Below are 14,561 nucleotides of genomic sequence, written 5' to 3' on the forward strand. Positions count from 1 at the left end.
TCCCTGGCTCCCTCAGCACCAGCATACTCCTGCATTGGGACCCAGGCCTGCTGAGGCAACAGAGATGTGACACCAGCCCACGTCACAGAGGCCTGAGGGTAATATAGTAGGCATTTCTTGCCTTTTTCTTGTTTTATAATTTAATACTTATTTTCTATTTCAGCGTAGTTTATATACAATGTTGTGTTTGTTTGAGTTCGACAGCAACTTGATGCAGGTATATATGTAGCTGTACCTTTACAATTTTGGATTATTTTCCATGTTAGGTTATTGACGAGTGTTGATTAGAGATCCCTGTGCTATTAGTAGGGTCGCCGTTGTTGAAGTTTTTTTTATATATTAGTGTGTTTCTGTTAATCCCAACCTCCTACTTCATCTTTGTCCGATCCCCAATTTCCCCCTATGGTAAATCTACGTTTCGTGGCTCAGTTTGTGAGTCTGTGTTTGCACTGTACATTACTTCCTTTGTATCCATTTTTCGACTGTACCTGAAAGTGATATGCTGCATATGTGTCTTTCTGTCCCTAATATACCAGAATTAGTGATATCATCTACTGCTCCATCCATGTTGCTACAAATAGCATGAGTTCATTTTGTTCCCTGGATGAGTGACAGTCGAGGGAGTATAGGTAGCCCAACTTCTTTATCCATTCATTTCCCGCTGGACATGTCAGTCATCTGTGTGGCTTGGCTATGGTAAACAGTACCACAACAACCGTTGGGGTGGAAGTGTTTTATTCCAATGATGGTATTCTCTGATTATACAAACTGGAGTGGGGATGCCGAGTCTGATGGTAGCTCCAGTTTATAGTTTAGCAAGGAACTTGCCTACCTATCTCCATACTGGCTGTTAGCAATTTACATTTCCACCAACAGCATAGTAGGGTTCCCTCTTCTGCCTGCCCTGTTGAGCACTTACTGTTTATAGGCTTTTTGAGGACTGCAGCCAGGGAACACCTCGTCTACGTTTATGTGCATTCCCTGATCACGGCAGATCCTGAGCCTCTTTTCATTTGATGTGCTGTTTTTAAAAAAGCGTGTGAGTACCTCTGAGCTGTTGAAACATTTCTGCCTGAGAGTCGGGCCTGATTTGAATTCATGGCAGATTACCTAGCCCAGGACACTTCTCCTGGGCAAGGGTCATTTGCAGCCCCGCAGGTCAGAGGCCTTGTGAATGTTAAGTGCCCTTGAGCCCAGTTTTTAAAGTTGTTGTTACAGGAAAGCGCCACAAGGCGGCAGCACTGCTTCGTGCCCTCTCTGGTCACTTGGTCAAACAGAGCCTTAGAACTAGTCTTGTTGTTGGGGTGGAAATTTGAATGGAACGTGGCTGAACACACACCGTAGGACTCGTGTATCTCTACCTCTTCCCCCTAACGCTGCACCACCCTCGCCCACGCAAATCCCAAGCAGGGCAAATGTGCTGTGCTTCAGGTGCTGTGGTTCGTAGGTGAGGCGAATCGAAGGAAGTAGTCTGGAGGTGGGAATCCCACCAGGAGTAGCCGTGGAGATCCTGTGTCTTTTCACAGCTCTTCCCTCCGAGCGAGTCCACCATCCTTTGGGTACCCTAGGCTTGGCTTATCTGTAAGAGGGTCGGCTTGGATCTAGAGATTGTGGTCCCATGCAGAGGAGAATGGGCACTAGAGGTCTGAGGGGGTGCTGATCTGCTGGCACGTCCTCCCCCCTGTCTCCCTAATCAGCAGCATACTCTAGCCAGGGGCCCCAGGCCTGCTCAGGCTCAAGGGATGTGACACCATCCCAGTTCACCGAGGCCAGAGAGTAATAGTGTAGGCATTTCTTGCCTTTTTTTGTTTAATAATTTAATATTTATTTTCCATTCCAGCATAGTGTATATACAATGTTGTGTTTGTTTGAGTTTGACAGCAACTTGATGCAGTTATATATGTAGCTGTACCTGTAGTATTTCGGATTCCTTTCCCTCTTAGGGTATTGAAGAATGTTGAGTAGAGTTCCCTGTGCTCTCAGGATGGTTGTCGTTGATGAAGTCTTTTTTATATATTAGTGTATTTCTGTGAATCCCAACCTCCTACTTCATCCTTCCCCGATCCCCAATTTCCCCCTCTGGGAACTCGACACTTCTTTTTCCCGTTTGTGAATCTGTGTTTCCCTTGTATACTCCTTCTTTGTATGCGTTTTTAGATTGCACATGTAAGTGATATGTGGGGATATGTGTCTTTCTGTCTCTAACTTACCAGAATTAGTGAGATCATCTACTGCTGCATCCATGTTGCTACCAATAGCATGAATTCATTTTGTTGACTGGATGAGTGACAGTCCAGGGAGTATAGGTCTCACAAGTTCTTTATCCAAACATCTCCAGCTGGACATTTTGGTTGTTTGCGTGTCCTGGCTATGGTAAAGAGTAGCAGCACGACCGTAGGGGTGCAACTGCTTTATTCCAGTGATGGTATTCTCTGGTTATACGCACTGCAGTGGGGTTGCCAAATCTCGTGGTAGCTCCAGTTTATAGTTTACTAAGGAACTTGCCTACCTATCTCCATACTGGCTGTTAGCAATTTACATTTCCAGCAACAGCGTAGTAGGGTTCCCTGTTTTCCTGCCCTCTTGAGCACTTACTCTTTGTAGGCTTTTTGAGGACTGCAGCCAGGGAACACCTCGACTACGTTTATTTGCATTCTCTAACCATGACAGATCCTGAGCATCTTTTCACTTGATGTGGTGTTCTTTGAAAAGCGTGTGAGTACCTCTGAGCTGTTGAAACATTTCTGCCTGAGTGTCGGGCCTGATTTGAATTCCTGGCAGATTACCTAGCCCAGGACACTTCTCCTGGGCAAGGGTCATTTGCAGCCCCGCAGGTCAGAGGCCTTGTGAATGTTAAGTGCCCTTGAGCACGGTTTTTAAAGTTGTTGTTACAGGAAAGCGCCACAAGGCGGCAGCACTGCTTCGTGCCCTCTCTGGTCACTTGGGCAAACAGAGCCTTAGAACTAGTCTTGTTGTTGGGGTGGAAATTTGAATGGAACGTGGCTGAACACACACCGTAGGACTCGTGTATCTCTACCTCTTCCCCCTAACGCTGCACCACCCTCGCCCACGCAAATCCCAAGCAGGGCAAATGTGCTGTGCTTCAGGTGCTGTGGTTCGTAGGTGAGGCGAATCGAAGGAAGTAGTCTGGAGGTGGGAATCCCACCAGGAGTAGCCGTGGAGATCCTGTGTCTTTTCACAGCTCTTCCCTCCGAGCGAGTCCACCATCCTTTGGGTACCCTAGGCTTGGCTTATCTGTAAGAGGGTCGGCTTGGATCTAGAGATTGTGGTCCCATGCAGAGGAGAATGGGCACTAGAGGTCTGAGGGGGTGCTGATCTGCTGGCACGTCCTCCCCCCTGTCTCCCTAATCAGCAGCATACTCTAGCCAGGGGCCCCAGGCCTGCTCAGGCTCAAGGGATGTCACACCATCCCAGTTCACCGAGACCAGAGAGTAATAGAGTAGGCATTTCTTGCCTTTTCTTGGTTTATAATTTAATATTTATTTTCCATTCCAGCATAGTGTATATACAATGTTGTGTTTGTTTGAGTTCGACAGCAACTTGATGCAGTTATATATGTAGCTGTACCCGTAGTATTTCGGATTCGTTTCCCTCTTAGGGTATTGAACAATGTTGAGTAGAGTTCCCTGTGCTCTCAGGATGGTTGTTGTTGATGAAGTCTTTTTTATATATGAGTGTTTGTCTGTGAATCCCAACCTCCTACTTCATCCTTCCCCGATCCCCAGTTTCCCCCTCTGGAAACTCGACACTTCTTTTTCCCGTTTGGGAATCTGTGTTTCCTTTGTATACTCCTTCTTTGTATGCGTTTTTAGATTGCACATATAAGTGATATGCTGGGATATGTGTCTTTCTGTCTCTAACTTACCAGAATTAGTGAGATCATCTACTGCTGCATCCATGTTGCTACCAATAGCATGAATTCATTTTGTTGACTGGATGAGTGACAGTCCAGGGAGTATAGGTCTCACAAGTTCTTTATCCAAACATCTCCAGCTCGACATTTTGGTTGTTTGCGTGTCCTGGCTATGGTAAAGAGTAGCAGCACGACCGTAGGGGTGCAACTGCTTTATTCCAGTGATGGTATTCTCTGGTTATACGCACTGCAGTGGGGTTGCCAAATCTCGTGGTAGCTCCAGTTTATAGTTTACTAAGGAACTTGCCTACCTATCTCCATACTGGCTGTTAGCAATTTACATTTCCAGCAACAGCGTAGTAGGGTTCCCTGTTTTCCTGCCCTCTTGAGCACTTACTCTTTGTAGGCTTTTTGAGGACTGCAGCCAGGGAACACCTCGACTACGTTTATTTGCATTCTCTAACCATGACAGATCCTGAGCATCTTTTCACTTGATGTGGTGTTCTTTGAAAAGCGTGTGAGTACCTCTGAGCTGTTGAAACATTTCTGCCTGAATGTCGGGCCTGATTTGAATTCCTGGCAGATTACCTAGCCCAGGACACTTCTCCTGGGCAGGGGTCATTTGCAGCCCCGCAGGTCAGAGGCCTTGTGAATGTTAAGTGCCCTTGAGCACGGTTTTTAAAGTTGTTGTTACGGGAAAGCGCCACAAGGCGGCAGCACTGCTTCATGCCCTCTCTGGTCACTTGGGCAAACAGACCCTAAGAACTAGTCTTGTTGTTGGGGTGGAAATTGGAGTCCAACGTGGCTGAACACACACCGCAGTGCTTGTGTATCTTTTTCTCTTCACCCTTACCCTGCACTGCCCGACCCCACGCAAATCCCAAGCAGTGCAAATGTGCTATGCTGAAGGTGCTGTGGTTCGTAGGTGGGGCGAGTCTAAGGAAGTAGGCTGGAGGTGGGAACCCCACTAGCAGGAGCTGTGGAGATCCGGTGTCTTTTCACAGCTCTTCCCTCCCAGCTGGTCGACCTTCATTTGGGTACACTAGGCTTGGCTTAGTTGTAAGAGGGCCGGCTTGGATCGGGAGACTGTGCTACCATGCAGAGGAGAATGGGCAATAGAGGTCTGAGGGGGTGCTGATCTGCTGGCACGTCCTCCTCCCTGGCTCCCTCAGCACCAGCATACTCCTGCATTGGGACCCAGGCCTGCTGAGGCAACAGAGATGTGACACCAGCCCACGTCACAGAGGCCTGAGGGTAATATAGTAGGCATTTCTTGCCTTTTTCTTGTTTTATAATTTAATACTTATTTTCTATTTCAGCGTAGTTTATATACAATGTTGTGTTTGTTTGAGTTCGACAGCAACTTGATGCAGGTATATATGTAGCTGTACCTTTACAATTTTGGATTATTTTCCATGTTAGGTTATTGACGAGTGTTGATTAGAGATCCCTGTGCTATTAGTAGGGTCGCCGTTGTTGAAGTTTTTTTTTATATATTAGTGTGTTTCTGTTAATCCCAACCTCCTACTTCATCTTTGTCCGATCCCCAATTTCCCCCTATGGTAAATCTACGTTTCGTGGCTCAGTTTGTGAGTCTGTGTTTGCACTGTACATTACTTCCTTTGTATCCATTTTTCGACTGTACCTGAAAGTGATATGCTGCATATGTGTCTTTCTGTCCCTAATATACCAGAATTAGTGATATCATCTACTGCTCCATCCATGTTGCTACAAATAGCATGAGTTCATTTTGTTCCCTGGATGAGTGACAGTCGAGGGAGTATAGGTAGCCCAACTTCTTTATCCATTCATTTCCCGCTGGACATGTCAGTCATCTGTGTGGCTTGGCTATGGTAAAGAGTACCACAACAACCGTTGGGGTGGAAGTGTTTTATTCCAATGATGGTATTCTCTGGTTATACAAACTGGAGTGGGGATGCCGAGTCTGATGGTAGCTCCAGTTTATAGTTTAGCAAGGAACTTGCCTACCTATCTCCATACTGGCTGTTAGCAATTTACATTTCCACCAACAGCATAGTAGGGTTCCCTCTTCTGCCTGCCCTGTTGAGCACTTACTGTTTATAGGCTTTTTGAGGACTGCAGCCAGGGAACACCTCGTCTACGTTTATGTGCATTCCCTGATCACGGCAGATCCTGAGCCTCTTTTCATTTGATGTGCTGTTTTTAAAAAAGCGTGTGAGTACCTCTGAGCTGTTGAAACATTTCTGCCTGAGAGTCGGGCCTGATTTGAATTCATGGCAGATTACCTAGCCCAGGACACTTCTCCTGGGCAAGGGTCATTTGCAGCCCCGCAGGTCAGAGGCCTTGTGAATGTTAAGTGCCCTTGAGCCCAGTTTTTAAAGTTGTTGTTACAGGAAAGCGCCACAAGGCGGCAGCACTGCTTCGTGCCCTCTCTGGTCACTTGGGCAAACAGAGCCTTAGAACTAGTCTTGTTGTTGGGGTGGAAATTTGAATGGAACGTGGCTGAACACACACTGTAGGACTCGTGTATCTCTACCTCTTCCCCCTAACGCTGCACCACCCTCGCCCACGCAAATCCCAAGCAGGGCAAATGTGCTGTGCTTCAGGTGCTGTGGTTCGTAGGTGAGGCGAATCGAAGGAAGTAGTCTGGAGGTGGGAATCCCACCAGGAGTAGCCGTGGAGATCCTGTGTCTTTTCACAGCTCTTCCCTCCGAGCGAGTCCACCATCCTTTGGGTACCCTAGGCTTGGCTTATCTGTAAGAGGGTCGGCTTGGATCTAGAGATTGTGGTCCCATGCAGAGGAGAATGGGCACTAGAGGTCTGAGGGGGTGCTGATCTGCTGGCACGTCCTCCCCCCTGTCTCCCTAATCAGCAGCATACTCTAGCCAGGGGCCCCAGGCCTGCTCAGGCTCAAGGGATGTCACACCATCCCAGTTCACCGAGACCAGAGAGTAATAGAGTAGGCATTTCTTGCCTTTTCTTGGTTTATAATTTAATATTTATTTTCCATTCCAGCATAGTGTATATACAATGTTGTGTTTGTTTGAGTTCGACAGCAACTTGATGCAGTTATATATGTAGCTGTACCCGTAGTATTTCGGATTCGTTTCCCTCTTAGGGTATTGAACAATGTTGAGTAGAGTTCCCTGTGCTCTCAGGATGGTTGTTGTTGATGAAGTCTTTTTTATATATGAGTGTTTGTCTGTGAATCCCAACCTCCTACTTCATCCTTCCCCGATCCCCAGTTTCCCCCTCTGGAAACTCGACACTTCTTTTTCCCGTTTGGGAATCTGTGTTTCCTTTGTATACTCCTTCTTTGTATGCGTTTTTAGATTGCACATATAAGTGATATGCTGGGATATGTGTCTTTCTGTCTCTAACTTACCAGAATTAGTGAGATCATCTACTGCTGCATCCATGTTGCTACCAATAGCATGAATTCATTTTGTTGACTGGATGAGTGACAGTCCAGGGAGTATAGGTCTCACAAGTTCTTTATCCAAACATCTCCAGCTCGACATTTTGGTTGTTTGCGTGTCCTGGCTATGGTAAAGAGTAGCACCACGACCGTAGGGGTGCAACTGCTTTATTCCAGTGATGGTATTCTCTGGTTATACGCACTGCAGTGGGGTTGCCAAATCTCGTGGTAGCTCCAGTTTATAGTTTACTAAGGAACTTGCCTACCTATCTCCATACTGGCTGTTAGCAATTTACATTTCCAGCAACAGCGTAGTAGGGTTCCCTGTTTTCCTGCCCTCTTGAGCACTTACTCTTTGTAGGCTTTTTGAGGACTGCAGCCAGGGAACACCTCGACTACGTTTATTTGCATTCTCTAACCATGACAGATCCTGAGCATCTTTTCACTTGATGTGGTGTTCTTTGAAAAGCGTGTGAGTACCTCTGAGCTGTTGAAACATTTCTGCCTGAATGTCGGGCCTGATTTGAATTCCTGGCAGATTACCTAGCCCAGGACACTTCTCCTGGGCAGGGGTCATTTGCAGCCCCGCAGGTCAGAGGCCTTGTGAATGTTAAGTGCCCTTGAGCACGGTTTTTAAAGTTGTTGTTACGGGAAAGCGCCACAAGGCGGCAGCACTGCTTCATGCCCTCTCTGGTCACTTGGGCAAACAGACCCTAAGAACTAGTCTTGTTGTTGGGGTGGAAATTGGAGTCCAACGTGGCTGAACACACACCGCAGTGCTTGTGTATCTTTTTCTCTTCACCCTTACCCTGCACTGCCCGACCCCACGCAAATCCCAAGCAGTGCAAATGTGCTATGCTGAAGGTGCTGTGGTTCGTAGGTGGGGCGAGTCTAAGGAAGTAGGCTGGAGGTGGGAACCCCACTAGCAGGAGCTGTGGAGATCCGGTGTCTTTTCACAGCTCTTCCCTCCCAGCTGGTCGACCTTCATTTGGGTACACTAGGCTTGGCTTAGTTGTAAGAGGGCCGGCTTGGATCGGGAGACTGTGCTACCATGCAGAGGAGAATGGGCAATAGAGGTCTGAGGGGGTGCTGATCTGCTGGCACGTCCTCCTCCCTGGCTCCCTCAGCACCAGCATACTCCTGCATTGGGACCCAGGCCTGCTGAGGCAACAGAGATGTGACACCAGCCCACGTCACAGAGGCCTGAGGGTAATATAGTAGGCATTTCTTGCCTTTTTCTTGTTTTATAATTTAATACTTATTTTCTATTTCAGCGTAGTTTATATACAATGTTGTGTTTGTTTGAGTTCGACAGCAACTTGATGCAGGTATATATGTAGCTGTACCTTTACAATTTTGGATTATTTTCCATGTTAGGTTATTGACGAGTGTTGATTAGAGATCCCTGTGCTATTAGTAGGGTCGCCGTTGTTGAAGTTTTTTTTTATATATTAGTGTGTTTCTGTTAATCCCAACCTCCTACTTCATCTTTGTCCGATCCCCAATTTCCCCCTATGGTAAATCTACGTTTCGTGGCTCAGTTTGTGAGTCTGTGTTTGCACTGTACATTACTTCCTTTGTATCCATTTTTCGACTGTACCTGAAAGTGATATGCTGCATATGTGTCTTTCTGTCCCTAATATACCAGAATTAGTGATATCATCTACTGCTCCATCCATGTTGCTACAAATAGCATGAGTTCATTTTGTTCCCTGGATGAGTGACAGTCGAGGGAGTATAGGTAGCCCAACTTCTTTATCCATTCATTTCCCGCTGGACATGTCAGTCATCTGTGTGGCTTGGCTATGGTAAAGAGTACCACAACAACCGTTGGGGTGGAAGTGTTTTATTCCAATGATGGTATTCTCTGGTTATACAAACTGGAGTGGGGATGCCGAGTCTGATGGTAGCTCCAGTTTATAGTTTAGCAAGGAACTTGCCTACCTATCTCCATACTGGCTGTTAGCAATTTACATTTCCACCAACAGCATAGTAGGGTTCCCTCTTCTGCCTGCCCTGTTGAGCACTTACTGTTTATAGGCTTTTTGAGGACTGCAGCCAGGGAACACCTCGTCTACGTTTATGTGCATTCCCTGATCACGGCAGATCCTGAGCCTCTTTTCATTTGATGTGCTGTTTTTAAAAAAGCGTGTGAGTACCTCTGAGCTGTTGAAACATTTCTGCCTGAGAGTCGGGCCTGATTTGAATTCATGGCAGATTACCTAGCCCAGGACACTTCTCCTGGGCAAGGGTCATTTGCAGCCCCGCAGGTCAGAGGCCTTGTGAATGTTAAGTGCCCTTGAGCCCAGTTTTTAAAGTTGTTGTTACAGGAAAGCGCCACAAGGCGGCAGCACTGCTTCGTGCCCTCTCTGGTCACTTGGGCAAACAGAGCCTTAGAACTAGTCTTGTTGTTGGGGTGGAAATTTGAATGGAACGTGGCTGAACACACACCGTAGGACTCGTGTATCTCTACCTCTTCCCCCTAACGCTGCACCACCCTCGCCCACGCAAATCCCAAGCAGGGCAAATGTGCTGTGCTTCAGGTGCTGTGGTTCGTAGGTGAGGCGAATCGAAGGAAGTAGTCTGGAGGTGGGAATCCCACCAGGAGTAGCCGTGGAGATCCTGTGTCTTTTCACAGCTCTTCCCTCCGAGCGAGTCCACCATCCTTTGGGTACCCTAGGCTTGGCTTATCTGTAAGAGGGTCGGCTTGGATCTAGAGATTGTGGTCCCATGCAGAGGAGAATGGGCACTAGAGGTCTGAGGGGGTGCTGATCTGCTGGCACGTCCTCCCCCCTGTCTCCCTAATCAGCAGCATACTCTAGCCAGGGGCCCCAGGCCTGCTCAGGCTCAAGGGATGTGACACCATCCCAGTTCACCGAGGCCAGAGAGTAATAGTGTAGGCATTTCTTGCCTTTTTTTGTTTAATAATTTAATATTTATTTTCCATTCCAGCATAGTGTATATACAATGTTGTGTTTGTTTGAGTTTGACAGCAACTTGATGCAGTTATATATGTAGCTGTACCTGTAGTATTTCGGATTCCTTTCCCTCTTAGGGTATTGAAGAATGTTGAGTAGAGTTCCCTGTGCTCTCAGGATGGTTGTCATTGATGAAGTCTTTTTTATATATTAGTGTATTTCTGTGAATCCCAACCTCCTACTTCATCCTTCCCCGATCCCCAATTTCCCCCTCTGGGAACTCGACACTTCTTTTTCCCGTTTGTGAATCTGTGTTTCCCTTGTATACTCCTTCTTTGTATGCGTTTTTAGATTGCACATGTAAGTGATATGTGGGGATATGTGTCTTTCTGTCTCTAACTTACCAGAATTAGTGAGATCATCTACTGCTGCATCCATGTTGCTACCAATAGCATGAATTCATTTTGTTGACTGGATGAGTGACAGTCCAGGGAGTATAGGTCTCACAAGTTCTTTATCCAAACATCTCCAGCTGGACATTTTGGTTGTTTGCGTGTCCTGGCTATGGTAAAGAGTAGCAGCACGACCGTAGGGGTGCAACTGCTTTATTCCAGTGATGGTATTCTCTGGTTATACGCACTGCAGTGGGGTTGCCAAATCTCGTGGTAGCTCCAGTTTATAGTTTACTAAGGAACTTGCCTACCTATCTCCATACTGGCTGTTAGCAATTTACATTTCCAGCAACAGCGTAGTAGGGTTCCCTGTTTTCCTGCCCTCTTGAGCACTTACTCTTTGTAGGCTTTTTGAGGACTGCAGCCAGGGAACACCTCGACTACGTTTATTTGCATTCTCTAACCATGACAGATCCTGAGCATCTTTTCACTTGATGTGGTGTTCTTTGAAAAGCGTGTGAGTACCTCTGAGCTGTTGAAACATTTCTGCCTGAGTGTCGGGCCTGATTTGAATTCCTGGCAGATTACCTAGCCCAGGACACTTCTCCTGGGCAAGGGTCATTTGCAGCCCCGCAGGTCAGAGGCCTTGTGAATGTTAAGTGCCCTTGAGCACGGTTTTTAAAGGTGTTGTTATAGGAAAGCGCCACAAGGCGGCAGCACTGCTTCGTGCCCTCTCTGGTCACTTGGGCAAACAGAGCCTTAGAACTAGTCTTGTTGTTGGGGTGGAAATTTGAATGGAACGTGGCTGAACACACACCGTAGGACTCGTGTATCTCTACCTCTTCCCCCTAACGCTGCACCACCCTCGCCCACGCAAATCCCAAGCAGGGCAAATGTGCTGTGCTTCAGGTGCTGTGGTTCGTAGGTGAGGCGAATCGAAGGAAGTAGTCTGGAGGTGGGAATCCCACCAGGAGTAGCCGTGGAGATCCTGTGTCTTTTCACAGCTCTTCCCTCCGAGCGAGTCCACCATCCTTTGGGTACCCTAGGCTTGGCTTATCTGTAAGAGGGTCGGCTTGGATCTAGAGATTGTGGTCCCATGCAGAGGAGAATGGGCACTAGAGGTCTGAGGGGGTGCTGATCTGCTGGCACGTCCTCCCCCCTGTCTCCCTAATCAGCAGCATACTCTAGCCAGGGGCCCCAGGCCTGCTCAGGCTCAAGGGATGTCACACCATCCCAGTTCACCGAGACCAGAGAGTAATAGAGTAGGCATTTCTTGCCTTTTCTTGGTTTATAATTTAATATTTATTTTCCATTCCAGCATAGTGTATATACAATGTTGTGTTTGTTTGAGTTCGACAGCAACTTGATGCAGTTATATATGTAGCTGTACCCGTAGTATTTCGGATTCGTTTCCCTCTTAGGGTATTGAACAATGTTGAGTAGAGTTCCCTGTGCTCTCAGGATGGTTGTTGTTGATGAAGTCTTTTTTATATATGAGTGTTTGTCTGTGAATCCCAACCTCCTACTTCATCCTTCCCCGATCCCCAGTTTCCCCCTCTGGGAACTCGACACTTCTTTTTCCCGTTTGGGAATCTGTGTTTCCTTTGTATACTCCTTCTTTGTATGCGTTTTTAGATTGCACATATAAGTGATATGCTGGGATATGTGTCTTTCTGTCTCTAACTTACCAGAATTAGTGAGATCATCTACTGCTGCATCCATGTTGCTACCAATAGCATGAATTCATTTTGTTGACTGGATGAGTGACAGTCCAGGGAGTATAGGTCTCACAAGTTCTTTATCCAAACATCTCCAGCTCGACATTTTGGTTGTTTGCGTGTCCTGGCTATGGTAAAGAGTAGCAGCACGACCGTAGGGGTGCAACTGCTTTATTCCAGTGATGGTATTCTCTGGTTATACGCACTGCAGTGGGGTTGCCAAATCTCGTGGTAGCTCCAGTTTATAGTTTACTAATGAACTTGCCTACCTATCTCCATACTGGCTGTTAGCAATTTACATTTCCAGCAACAGCGTAGTAGGGTTCCCTGTTTTCCTGCCCTCTTGAGCACTTACTCTTTGTAGGCTTTTTGAGGACTGCAGCCAGGGAACACCTCGACTACGTTTATTTGCATTCTCTAACCATGACAGATCCTGAGCATCTTTTCACTTGATGTGGTGTTCTTTGAAAAGCGTGTGAGTACCTCTGAGCTGTTGAAACATTTCTGCCTGAGTGTCGGGCCTGATTTGAATTCCTGGCAGATTACCTAGCCCAGGACACTTCTCCTGGGCAAGGGTCATTTGCAGCCCCGCAGGTCAGAGGCCTTGTGAATGTTAAGTGCCCTTGAGCACGGTTTTTAAAGTTGTTGTTACGGGAAAGCGCCACAAGGCGGCAGCACTGCTTCATGCCCTCTCTGGTCACTTGGGCAAACAGACCCTAAGAACTAGTCTTGTTGTTGGGGTGGAAATTGGAGTCCAACGTGGCTGAACACACACCGCAGTGCTTGTGTATCTTTTTCTCTTCACCCTTACCCTGCACTGCCTGACCCCACGCAAATCCCAAGCAGTGCAAATGTGCTATGCTGAAGGTGCTGTGGTTCGTAGGTGGGGCGAGTCTAAGGAAGTAGGCTGGAGGTGGGAACCCCACTAGCAGGAGCTGTGGAGATCCGGTGTCTTTTCACAGCTCTTCCCTCCCAGCTGGTCGACCTTCATTTGGGTACACTAGGCTTGGCTTAGTTGTAAGAGGGCCGGCTTGGATCGGGAGACTGTGCTACCATGCAGAGGAGAATGGGCAATAGAGGTCTGAGGGGGTGCTGATCTGCTGGCACGTCCTCCTCCCTGGCTCCCTCAGCACCAGCATACTCCTGCATTGGGACCCAGGCCTGCTGAGGCAACAGAGATGTGACACCAGCCCACGTCACAGAGGCCTGAGGGTAATATAGTAGGCATTTCTTGCCTTTTTCTTGTTTTATAATTTAATACTTATTTTCTATTTCAGCGTAGTTTATATACAATGTTGTGTTTGTTTGAGTTCGACAGCAACTTGATGCAGGTATATATGTAGCTGTACCTTTACAATTTTGGATTATTTTCCATGTTAGGTTATTGACGAGTGTTGATTAGAGATCCCTGTGCTATTAGTAGGGTCGCCGTTGTTGAAGTTTTTTTTATATATTAGTGTGTTTCTGTTAATCCCAACCTCCTACTTCATCTTTGTCCGATCCCCAATTTCCCCCTATGGTAAATCTACGTTTCGTGGCTCAGTTTGTGAGTCTGTGTTTGCACTGTACATTACTTCCTTTGTATCCATTTTTCGACTGTACCTGAAAGTGATATGCTGCATATGTGTCTTTCTGTCCCTAATATACCAGAATTAGTGATATCATCTACTGCTCCATCCATGTTGCTACAAATAGCATGAGTTCATTTTGTTCCCTGGATGAGTGACAGTCGAGGGAGTATAGGTAGCCCAACTTCTTTATCCATTCATTTCCCGCTGGACATGTCAGTCATCTGTGTGGCTTGGCTATGGTAAAGAGTACCACAACAACCGTTGGGGTGGAAGTGTTTTATTCCAATGATGGTATTCTCTGGTTATACAAACTGGAGTGGGGATGCCGAGTCTGATGGTAGCTCCAGTTTATAGTTTAGCAAGGAACTTGCCTACCTATCTCCATACTGGCTGTTAGCAATTTACATTTCCACCAACAGCATAGTAGGGTTCCCTCTTCTGCCTGCCCTGTTGAGCACTTACTGTTTATAGGCTTTTTGAGGACTGCAGCCAGGGAACACCTCGTCTACGTTTATGTGCATTCCCTGATCACGGCAGATCCTGAGCCTCTTTTCATTTGATGTGCTGTTTTTAAAAAAGCGTGTGAGTACCTCTGAGCTGTTGAAACATTTCTGCCTGAGAGTCGGGCCTGATTTGAATTCATGGCAGATTACCTAGCCCAGGACACTTCTCCTGGGCAAGGGTCATT

The sequence above is a fragment of the Balaenoptera borealis genome, assembly GCF_965194805.1.
Source record: "Balaenoptera borealis genome assembly, chromosome: 12".
NCBI classification, from domain to species: domain Eukaryota; kingdom Metazoa; phylum Chordata; class Mammalia; order Artiodactyla; family Balaenopteridae; genus Balaenoptera; species Balaenoptera borealis.